Here is a 9,103-nt window from a genome sequence, read left to right as displayed (position 1 = left end):
TGACTCATGTATTAGTTACCTATTACTGCATAACAAATTACCCCACAATTCAGTGACTTAACAACAACAGAGCATTTATTATCTCGCAGTTTCTGTGGGTCAGGAATTCAGGAGTCAGGGGCCTTCATGAGGTTGTATTCAAGATGTCTGTCTGAAGATTCCACTGGGGCTACCAGATCTGTTTCTAAGATGGCTCATTCACATGGCTGTTGGCAGGAGGCCTCAGTTCTTGGCTCACCCAATAGGGCTGCTATGTGCCCATGACATTCAGGAGGCTGAATGTGCCCATGTCATGGCAGCTGGCTTCCCCAGATAGTAATGAGGAAGCCACAACGCCTTTTCTATCCTAATCACGGACGTCACGTACAGTCACTTCTGTCACATTCTATTTATTAGCAGTGAGTCACTAAGCACCACCCACAACCAAGGGAAGGAAAATCAGGCTCCACCTTTTGAAGGGAGGAGAATCAAAGAATTTGTGGACATATTAAAAAACCACCACAGGGCTTCCCCGGTGGCGCAGTGGTTGAGAGTCCGCCTGCCGATGCAGGAGACACGGGTTCGTGCGCCGGTCCGGGAGGATCCCACATGCCGCGGAGCGGCTGGGCCTGTGAGCCATGGCCGCTGAGCCTGCGCGTCCGGAGCCTGTGCTCCGCAACGGGAGAGGCCACGACAGTGAGAGGCCCGCGTACCACAAAAAAAAAAAAAAAACCACCACAGGTGGTAAATATGTTAATCGAATCCAAGCAAATGTTGAGGCAACATGGGTGGTAGCTACATATTTCTCTCTCCTTCAATCAGATGACAGGGCAGAGAGAAATCAGAGGTTAGAAAAGAATCAGGGTAGGATTTACCTTGAAGTGGGGACCTGAGATTAAGAAAAAAAATTCCACCTGAAGGGTATGGCCGTGGATCTTCAGTTGTCATAGCAACTATAAACAAAATTAAGAAGGGCTCTGGTTGTCTGTCTGGGGAGTAAGCAAATTCTCCTTGGAGATCTGTAGGGCCCATATCCTGCATCTTGGCCTCCAGTTTCTAGCCAGCCACTAATGTTATCTATGTAGTGTGATGAACTCTTGACCAATGTTAAAGGCTGTCTCAAAAGAAAGCAAAATCATGACTCTCATACAAATATAAAATGAACACATCACAGGTTTTATATAACTCATTAATTAAATGAGGGAATGGGTGAGATATAACTGGCTCAAAGGAGCATCCCAAGAACAGAAACATTTGTAGGTCGGGAATACTGAAATAAATTTGCAAATGGACGCAAAACTGGCTTTTGGGGTGGGAGTAGGGGTTCTCACTGCCCCAGAGAGAAGTTATTTGCTTATCTATAGGCGAGAAGTATCCACAGTACTATTAGTTCTCTGCATCGTATAGAGTTGTAAAATAGCCTGGCAAAGACAAAGGTTCATTTTCTGTAGGTTCCGAAAATACCCCCACCGTCAGGCTCCAGCATTCCATTGAAAGAATAGCCAGTAATCTTTTTTGCTTATTCCAAAGCCTTACGTTTTTCCTCGTATCAAGTAACCTCAACTCTCTTGAGTTGGCAAAACACACTCCTCAGAGGGTGTCCTTTGAACCTTGGGAAGGTTGAGAATTGAATATGGAGAAGATGAAATCAATCAAATATACTGTAGTGATGTTTTGGTGTTAAGTTCGGGAACGATCTATGCATGTGATTTAATCTGTAGTGTTCACGACAAGTTGGAGGTAGTAAAGAATCTCACAGATTAGCCTTATGATTCCAACTTAAAATAGTATAATAGACTTTAGACTCGCAATTTGAAGGTAAAAGGAATTAAAATTTGACTTGGAAAGCAAGAGTTGCAATGTTTAAGCCAACTGGATATTCACTATATTCACACATTTAATTGATTCGATTTCGCTTTTGGTCGGCCCTCTGTATCTGCGGGTTCTGCATCTGAGGAATCAACCAACTGCGGACCGAAAATATTCGGGAACAAAAAAAATTCCAGAAAGTTCCAAAAAGCAGAACTTGAATTTGCTGCATGCTGGCAACCATTTACATATCATTTACATTGTATTTACAACTATTTACATAACATTTACATTGTATTAGAGGTGACTTAAAGTATATGGAAGGATGTGTAGGTTACATGCAAATAGTACACCACTTTATTTAAGGGACTTGATCATCCTTAGATTTGGTATCTTGAGGGGTGGTCCTGGAACCGATCCCCTGTGGATACTGTATTAGGTTCATAAGTTTGCCCATTCAGGCATTCGAATGCTTGAAAAGAAAAGAAAACAAATTATATATGTGTGTGTGTGTGTGTGTGTGTGTGTGTGTGAATATATATAAAATGTTTAGGGAAATTTAGCTAAATTTATAAAGGGATGGGACAGTTTAAGAGCATTTAGTCTGTTCAACTTGTCTTGACCGAGCCTTAATCAAACGCCTCTCTGAAAATGACTGCTCTAATTTTGTATAAAAATAACAAGGTTAATAAATGCAAGTTAAAAACTTGTGAAACTCTAGATTTAAAAATCTGCAACTTGAAAAAATCAATAGTAACTTAACACCTGAAATTGAATGGTTTTTTTCTATATACACCCACACAAATTAACTGGGATATCAAATAATTCCCACTGATGGTTTGGAGGAAAGAGATGTGGAAGAAAGCAAAGGAGGGGTAGGAGGGACTTCCCTGGCGGTCGGTCCAATGGTTAAGACTCCTCGCTCCCAATGCAGGGAGCACGGTTCGACCCTGCATGCCACAAGGAGGGGCCGGAAAACAAGAAAAAGAAAAAAAAAAAGGAGCGGTAGGATGTGAAGCGAAAAATGAAGTTATGTGTTCTATTTTCATTTAAAATAAGATAGGTGGCAGGTTTTTGTTTTGGCCACGAAGCGTGCTTGAGGGATCTTAGTTCCCCGACCAGGGATTGAACCCAGCCCACGGCAGTGAAAGCGCAGAGTCCTAACCACTGGACTGCCAGGGAATTCCCTAGGTGGAAGTCTTAAAGCAGAGCCCCAAGATTCTTTGACATACTTCCCACTGAAAGATAAAAGGGAGGGGTTGACGTCCTCTCCCCCATTGAATCTGGGCTCTGTAACTGCTTGACCAACAGAATATGGCAGAACTGACACTGCTAGCTTCCAGGCTTAGTTTCCTTAAGTAACTGGCAGCTTCCATCTTCTTGCTCTCTTAGGTGCTCACTCTTGGCACCCAGCCACCATGCTGTGAGGAAGCCCAAGTGATCCTGTGGAGAGGCCCACGTGGAGAAGAACCAGAGCCAGCACCAACTTGCCAACCATGTGTGTGAGCCATCTTGAAAATGGATTCTTGAGTCCCAGTTGAGCTGCCCCAGTTGACGCAGCGTGGAGCAGAGGTGAGTTGTCTGCCAAGCCCTGCCCAGACTGCAGATTCTCGAGCAAAATAAATGCTTATTATTGTTTACGCCACTAAGCTTGGAGGTGGCTTTACACAGTAATAGATAAACAGAACAAAATATAACTTACACACAGTAAAGCGTACAGATCTTAAATGTACAGCCTGATGAATTTTTATATTTGTAAATAATCAAGTAGTCATCAATCAGGTTAGATATAGATATTTGCATCTCCCCAGAAGGTTCCCTAGTCAAACAGCTTCTTGAAATACTAACCGGGCACCCGAGCTATGAGCCCACAGTTCTGGGCAGCTCAGCATTTGTTTTTTCTCAGAGATGTTTCCAAACTTTACTGGATTAGAAACAGTCTCTTCAGCATCCATCGATGGAATAGAAACAGGCTCTGATGTGTAGGCCAGAAAAGAGCAAAGGCTCGAATAGAAGACGACCAGATTTCAGTCTGTAACCTCTGGGAAGTAGGTCAGCAGGAAAATGAGCTGATCTGCTCTTAAACCTCGCATCAGCGCATAGGGTGCTTTCTTAATACCTGTAGTAAGGCCTGTGAGGCCTGATTTAGTACTTACAGTCCTAACTCTGTCCGAAGCAACAGAGACCAAAAGGGCTTTGGGGAATCTTTAAGCTGGTTGGAGGAGATCCCCCCAAATCTGCTTCACCAACTGCTTTACTTCAAACTGTGGGCTGATTTCCATTAATCACACTTGGCCCTAATTACCCTGGAACAGCCTTTCTTCCTTAGGCCTGGAGCAGGAATTTTAAGGGGCTCCTGACAAAGCAGGTCCCTGAGACCGAACAATAGTGGTCTCCAGGAAAAGCCTGGGCGAGGAAGTGTCCATCCCCACTCCTGTCCTCCCTGGAGACCCAGGTTCTAGGCCTGCTTGTGATCTCCCCAGGTAGAAACCCGAGTTCCTCCACTAAATAGATTTTCCTTTTGTTGTCACATTAATTTGCAACTCATTAATAGTGACAGAAGTGAGGTACTGCACCGATGTCATTTGCATATTCATGAGTGACTTATTATTAAACAAATAAGATTTTCCTATCTTCGCGAGCACCCAAAGTAAGGCTGAACAGTACATTACGCCGGCCCCGATGCTTTATTCTCTCTTTAATATGTTAATAGATGCAGTTGATTTCTTTAAGTAAATACGCATCTGTAAAACAACACGTACTTTATAAAAGAGAAATCATTTAAGTAATAATCTATTAGCAAAGTTGGCAACAATTTAAGAGGAACAACCCGTTAATACCAACTCGTGAGAATCAATTTGTGAATTTTAACTCGGTTGGGTGGTGGGTTGCGGACGATCGAGGAGGAGGACCTGCGAGAGCGTGTGCGCGCTCAAAACCTCTATTTTAATGAGTTTCCGGAGACAAGCACTCGAATCCTTCGCATCTTTCGGGCGCCGGCTCCCAGTAGGTCGAAAACCGCCCGCGTCCTGACCCGGATCAGCGTTTTTACGACATCCGCAGGGCACTGGAATCGTGATCTGAAAGCAGGCCGGAGCGCCACGTCTACCCCGCCGCTTTCACCGTGCCCACCGGCCCCGCATTAGCACCGGGTTAAGCCGAGTGGGGGCGGGGCAGGGCTTGAGCTCCCGGCGAGACTCCTCCACCGGGCCGGGGCTGGTGGCCTCCCCTCCTATCCACCCCCGCTGCGGCACGGGTTTCGTCACAGCCGGTTCTTTCCTGCCGGGGTCAGGGCGGGTTCCCCCCGCGGCGGCGCGGAGCGCGGGGCCAACCGCGCACCCTTATCTCGGCCGAGTCAGACACTCGCCGCGCGGAATCTGTTGACATTTACTATTGTTCGCAGGAGTCCGGAGCACGGGGCGGGGGCGGGGGCGGGCGGGCCGAGACTGGGAGAGGGAGGGCGGCGAGTGTGGGGCCCGCGGCCGGCCGGGGTGTGTGTTTGTGTGAGCTCGCGAGGGGAAGGGGGGGCGATGCGCCGTCTCCACAGAAAAAAAAAGTGGCTCGCGGGCCCGGAAGCTTCCAAGCCGGCTCACTGGCCGGTGGTGGTTGGGAGACTGCAAGAAGAAAGACGGGGCAGCCGGCGGTGGGGCCCGCGGATGGAGGGGGTCGGCTCCAGCCGCACGGCCCCCGGTGACCCGCAGGACACAAGTGCATTTGTGCCCAGCCGTGGCGGGGATTAAAGTGCCATACGGCCCGAGCGAGGGGGGCGAGGCGAGTGGAAAACAACTCCCCGCGCGCACAAAGCGCGCATTGTTCCAGCCACCTCCATTATGCCGCGCTGCAGCCAAGAGCCCGTTTCGCAACTGCCCGCCCGGCGCTCGCGCGCGCGGGTGCGCGCGCGTACACACACACACACACACACACACACACACACACACGAATTCGCCTGGGCCTAGGCCGGGGGTGGGTGCGCTCCGCCGGGACTGGGAGAGGCCGCAGGGGCTGGGGGGCTGGGGGGAGAAGGGGCTAGCAGGCGTCTCTTTCAGCTCGGCTGTTTTGTCTATTCAGGGCTGGGCTTTTTAATGTCTTCTCTCCCTAATCTCCTCCCCGGCACTTTTCCTTTTCTCCGGTTCCTCGGGCCTGCCCCGAGCGCACCCCGGAGCCTGGAGCTCCCCGGGAGAGGCGGCGACAGTGGGGGGTTGGGGAGGGAGCGCTCTAAGCCGCTGTCACCCGCGGATCCGGATCGCAGCCCCAGGCACGCAGCGCTTGCCTGCTCTGCTGAGGACACGTGCTCGGGAGGAACCGGGGAAGCGTCCCGCCTTCCAAGGAGAGGCTCCCGGAGCGACTCCATCCCGGGCTCTCCAGGACTTCCCCGGGACCGGAGCGGGAGCTGCGGAATCCCGCGCCGCACTGACGGGCCTGCCGCCGGTGCGTGCCAAGTGGGACAGCCCGGCCGCCCCTACCCTCACCAGGCCAGTGCCTGGGCCCTGTTCTCCACTCTCCCCAGCCTTCACGGCACTAGATAGGCTCCCCGAGAGGAATTTAAAGCTTGCCAGCCCCTTAGGACCCTACCCTTTTCTCCCCCGGGAGCGGAGCTGGGGTGGGGATGGGGGGCAGGGAAAGAACCGAGACGCCCCACTCGCCTCCCGCCGCGCCCTCCTGGTGGGCAGGTGGGGAGCGTAGGAGCCCGAGCGCGGCGAGCCAGCGCGGTCTGGTTTCCTTTACGTTTACAAGCTATAAATAAACTTCCCCTTGGGCGGATGCGCGCTGCGTCCAAGGGTGGCTTCCCGCCGAATCAGGCGGGTGGTTTACCATCCAGGCCGGGAGCTGGTCCTAGCGCGGCCTGAGCCCAGGGTGGGGCGCTGGCTCCGGGAAAGCTCAGAGGTCGGCCAGGAGCGGCCGAGTGACCCACCATCCCTGCGGGCCTGGGGCGCCTCTGCGGTGTGGCCCGAGGGTGGGGCTGGGTGATTTATGAGCCGTCACCCACCCCGCCTCTCCCGTTTCACTTGTTTTCCTCGCCTTCTCCAGCTCAAACCCCATTCCCAGAGCCTCGCCCCCAACCCTGCCCGGCGACGATTTGGCAACTGCAGGCTGCTAGAGCGCCAACCCCGGCCCCGGCGGGGCGCGTGTCCGCAGGGCGTGGGTGAGGTCCTCGGTGCTTTCACCCCCGCGCCCCCGCCCGGCGCGAAGAGGGGGCGGCCTTGGCCGGAGAGGCGGGGAGGAAGGGCTGGCCGCGCCACTCCGGAAACCGCGGGCCTGCCGGGTGGATCACTGACCCTCAAGGTCACGGGGCGCGGGGAAACCACCGACCCACGCCAGAGCTGAGGCCAACGCTCCAGTCGTAACCCTCCTGGGGGGTGCGCAGCTCCGCAACGGAGCCCAGAGGACGAGATAGAAGACGTAGCGCAGAGGCCACCACGGGTCCCAACACTGCCCTCCATCAAAGGGGCGCCGTTTCAGTCGGCTCGGCGCCCACACTGCGAAGTCTGGGGCCGGGCCTCCTCGAGTCCCCAGCACACGTGTGTGTGTGTGTGGGGGGGGGGCAGTGTACAGGTACGGGCCTACGGGGACTCTAAAAGGAGTGGGGTGACTCTGGCAGCTGCTACGTTCGTTTCCGCTGAGACTTGGGAGGCCGCGGAGGAGAGGCGGCCAGCGGAGTGGGCGAGAGCCGGGCTTGGGAACGGGGAGGGGGCGTCTTCCCCCCGGGAGGCTCCGTAGCGAGCGCCCCCCAGCATCCTCTACCCTCCCGTCTCCGGGCCGCAGCCCCACACAGCCCCAGGCTCGCTCCTCTGCTCCGTGTTTATTTAACCCTCAACCCCTCCGCGGCAGCTGCGGGTAGAGGGATTCCCGGCGGCGCTGATCCCGGAGCTGGACCCCAACCTCGGGCCGCCGGGAGCGCCCCTCCCGTTCCCGAACCTCGAGGTCGAAGGTCCCAGTGGGCCGGCGCCTCCGCTACCTAAATGGGCCTGGGGACCGTAAGGGGTCGACAGAAGGGGACCCTTGGCAAGGTCCCCATTGTTCCCCGGGAGCTGGGAAGCTGACTCACGCCCCGAACACAGAGCGATGCCGAGTGTTTTCTCGGCAGCCTTCACCCGAGTGCTTTATTTAGACAGGCTTTATTGACAGTACACATGTTTTCGGCTCGTTATTCTGGAGGCGGGAGTGGAAACTGGGCAGAGCAGGAGTTCTCCCCGTGAGCCTCACGTTTTTTGAAGGGGCTGAGGCTCAGCGCAGTCGAAGGATCCCACTCCCGCTTGCTGTGTTGTTCCCTAGTGAGATGACGCGGAGGAAAACAGCGACCGGGTGGCAGTGGAGGGCGCTGTGTGTGGGGGGGGTCCACAGGGGGTCACCCCCTCCCACAGTGCCGCTCTTCAAAACGCATAGCATATCCGCAGGCCCACTGTACAGACTCGGGGTGGGGACAGAAATTCACACAGACGACACACACCAGCTTAGTGAGAAAAGCGTCTTTAACTCTTTTTCCTGGGCTTCTTCCTTCCGGTTTTGGACTTCTCGGGTTATCCAGGTCTTGGTCTCTCTGGATTCTGGGAAAGGCCTTGTCCAGATTCCTGAGTGGAGGGTACAGGCAGCTACTCGGTAAGTGGGGTGGTCCGGTCAGGGGCTGCAGGAAATTGTCTGAGCTAGGTGAAATAGTTTCCAAGACCTTTTGGGGGTTTTGACTCGAAGCTGGCGATGTTAAACCAAACCAAGGTTAATGAGTTCTCTCTCCTGACTTTTTAGGTGCACTTCAGAGAAAACTGGGGGTGGCGCTCTTTAGAGGAAGTAGGTTTAATGGCATTTCCTCTCATTTTTCTCCACTGCGAGGTGTTGCAGTCGTCCCCCCTGCTGCTTGCAGAGTTCAGTAGCCTCTCTCTGGTTGGGGGTGGCAGAAAGGCTTCTCTGGGGTCCCTCTTTGGGGGGGCCCGCAGCTGACTTGGTCTCTCATGGCCACTGAATTCGAAGTCTTAGCCTGTTTGCTTGCTTCTGACTCCTGCTAGGAGTGAAGGGCAGCCTGACCAGAGGTGCTCGGGCCCTAGGAAGTGCACAGGATACAATACAGACACCCTTCTCCTGGCCTTCCCCTAGCGCAGCCCCGGGTCTCTTCAGGAGTCAAGGCCTAAACAGCCTTTGCCTGGGTTTCTCTCCCCGTCTTGAGTCTCTGGCTGCAAATCCTCAGCTGCTTTCTGGGGTTTATCTGCAGCGCTTCCCTTCCTGAAGCCCACACCCTTTGGTCCCTGCCCCCTGGCTTGCGGGGCTGACTTTTCGCCTGCGCACATGCCCACCCCATTCCCGTTTTCAAGCCGCCGTGTTGGAG

This window comes from Phocoena phocoena, chromosome X, assembly GCF_963924675.1.
Source record: "Phocoena phocoena chromosome X, mPhoPho1.1, whole genome shotgun sequence".
Taxonomy (NCBI): domain Eukaryota; kingdom Metazoa; phylum Chordata; class Mammalia; order Artiodactyla; family Phocoenidae; genus Phocoena; species Phocoena phocoena.
This window is presented reverse-complemented; position numbering follows the sequence as displayed.